The sequence below is a fragment of the Oncorhynchus kisutch genome, linkage group LG18, assembly GCF_002021735.2.
Source record: "Oncorhynchus kisutch isolate 150728-3 linkage group LG18, Okis_V2, whole genome shotgun sequence".
NCBI lineage: Eukaryota > Metazoa > Chordata > Actinopteri > Salmoniformes > Salmonidae > Oncorhynchus > Oncorhynchus kisutch.
Window position 1 is genome coordinate 52,654,775 of NC_034191.2, and position 2,703 is coordinate 52,657,477.

Genomic DNA, 2,703 nt, shown 5'->3' on the forward strand with positions numbered 1-2,703 from the left:
TATGTTTTTCAATGTCTTTTTGTGACAATGGGACAATGATTTGAGGAAGAGGATAGGGATGGGTTGTAGGATAAGTCTGTCCTTTCCCTTAATATTCCACAGAGGGCGTACTGCACCAACAAAAAAAACGTATTCAACAGCTCTTCAGCCTTCATGCCAGAAATGTGAGTTTGTCCCTTTTCATTTGAAAGATGAACTATGGAAGTGTAGTTGCTAATTGTATACATAGGTTTGAATGTTATACATAAATTATATAATATGAATCAATTTCTCATGAAACCTGTATGCTTTTTCTCATGGGTATGGGGAGGTGTGCCTCGTCTGTCCAATATGCTAAATACGAGACAGACAATATTTCTGTCCATTTGGAGTGACCCCTTTTGGCCCAATAGCACCCCAGAGGCACATTCCAACACTTCATCTATTGAGACCCTCCCCACTAGATGGCATAGGTCCTCTATCCATTGCATTTGGTTTGACACTGCCAATGCAGTGTACCTCAAGGCATGAGAGATAAGTACATTTATTTTGCATGATGTTTCACACTAACACAACTGAGATGGAAAATACAACACATTGTCCACACCTGTCTGTCCCTTACCCTTACGGGGGCCCTGCTTTGCATGTCACACCTGGTTTGCTTAACCTTTCACTGATCGATAGCAAGAACATAACCTGCTGTAGCCAAACAAAACACTTAAAATGTCTTATTTACTATCTGTGGGCTGCAAATTCAAATGGTTGTGAATGGATATGGAACGTGATAAATTGGGTACAACGCTAGTGTAACAAAACATAGTTTGAAGTACGATAAACTAGACTCCTCGGTATTTAGAATAATGGAAATTCAAACAAATTATGTTTAAGGTTGTACCACCCTTTCAATAAATCATACCTTTTGTGAAATCAGTCACTTTGAATGTAACCAAGACTGGTCAAATAAATAAGTGATAATGAATGATGTTGACTCATTTGGATATATTCAAACCTCATCAGCACTGAAATCTACCAAGGAGATTATAAATCCTACAGTGAACTGACAATGAGGAATCAATGAAGTAATGAGTAGATACAGTACCAGTCAAAAGTTGACACCTACTCATTCCAGGGGTTTTCTTTGTTTTTACTATTTTCTACATTGTATAATAGTGAAGACAAACTACGAAAAACACATGGAATCATGTAGTAACCAAAACAAGGATTAAATCTAAATATATTTTATGAGATTCTTCAAAGTAGCCACCCCTTTGCCAAGTGTGCAGAGCTGTCATCAAGGCATTCTCTCAACTAGCTTCATGAGATAGTCACCTGGTATGTATTTCAATGAACAGGTGTGCTTTGTTAAAATATTAATTTGTGAAATTTATTTTATTAATACGTTGGGGCCAATCAGTTGTTGTGACTAGATAAGGGTGGTATAGATAAGATAGCCCTATTTGGTAAAAGACAAGTCCATATTATGGAAAGAACAGCTCAAATAAGCAAAGAGAAATGACAGTCCATCATTACTTTAAGACATGAAGGTCAGTCAATGCGGGAAATTGCAGTCAGAAAAATCATCAAGCGCTATGAAGAAACTGTCTCTCACGAGGACCGCCACTGGAAAGGAAGACCCAGAGTTACCTCTGCTGCAGAGGAAAAATAAATTATTTACAGAGTTCAAATAACAGACACATCTCAACATCAACTGTTCAGAGGAGACTGCATGAATCAGGCCTTCATGGTCAGATTGCTGCAAAGAAACCACTACTAAAGGACACTAATAATAAGAAGAGACTTGCTTGGGCCAAGAAAGATGAATAATAGTCATTAGACCTGTGGAAATCTGTCCTTTGGTCTGATGAGTCCAAATGTGAGAGTTTTGGTTCCAACTGCCGTGTCTTTGTGAGACGCAGAGTAGGTGAACGGATGATCTCTGCATGTGTGGTTCACACCATGAAGCGTGGAGGTGCTTTGCTGGTGACACTGTCAGTGATTTGTTTAGAATTCAAGGCACACTTCCCCAGCATGGCTACCACAGCATTCTGCAGTGATATGCCATCCCAACTGGTTTGCACTTAATGGCCTCCACAATCACCCCACCTCAACCCAATTGAGATGATTTGTGAGGAGTTGGACCACAGAGTGAAGGAAAAGCAGCCAACAATTGCTCAGCATATGTAGGAACTCCTTCAAGACTGTTGAAAAAGTATTCCAAGTGAAGCTGGTTGAGAGAATGCGAAGTGTGTGCAATGCTGTCACCGAGGCAAAGAATCTAAAATGTAAAATATATTTGTTTTATACTTGTCTGTTTACTATGTAATCCCATATGTGTTATTTCATAGTTTTGATGTCTTCACTATTATTTTACAATGTAGAAAATTGTCAAAATAAAGAAAAACCCTTGAATGAGTAGGTGTATCCAAACTTTTTATTGGCACTGTATATACAAAAGGAAATATCCATATAGAGATGTATAGCCTAGACAGACATAGCCAGGTAAGCAACATTTGCAGTGATCTGCTCATTAACTCCTACCTGCCGTGATGCGGCACATGTTAGCATTGTCACTGAAAGGCGAACGTTGAAACACCAGTCTCCTTTGTCCAGGAAGTTAGCCACTTTATCGCCCAACTTTCCTCTCCGGGCAGTCAGCACCGCTTCACAGTCACGCTTCACCCACCGCCCCCTGATGACCCATCCAACCAAATGTTTGCATTTCCA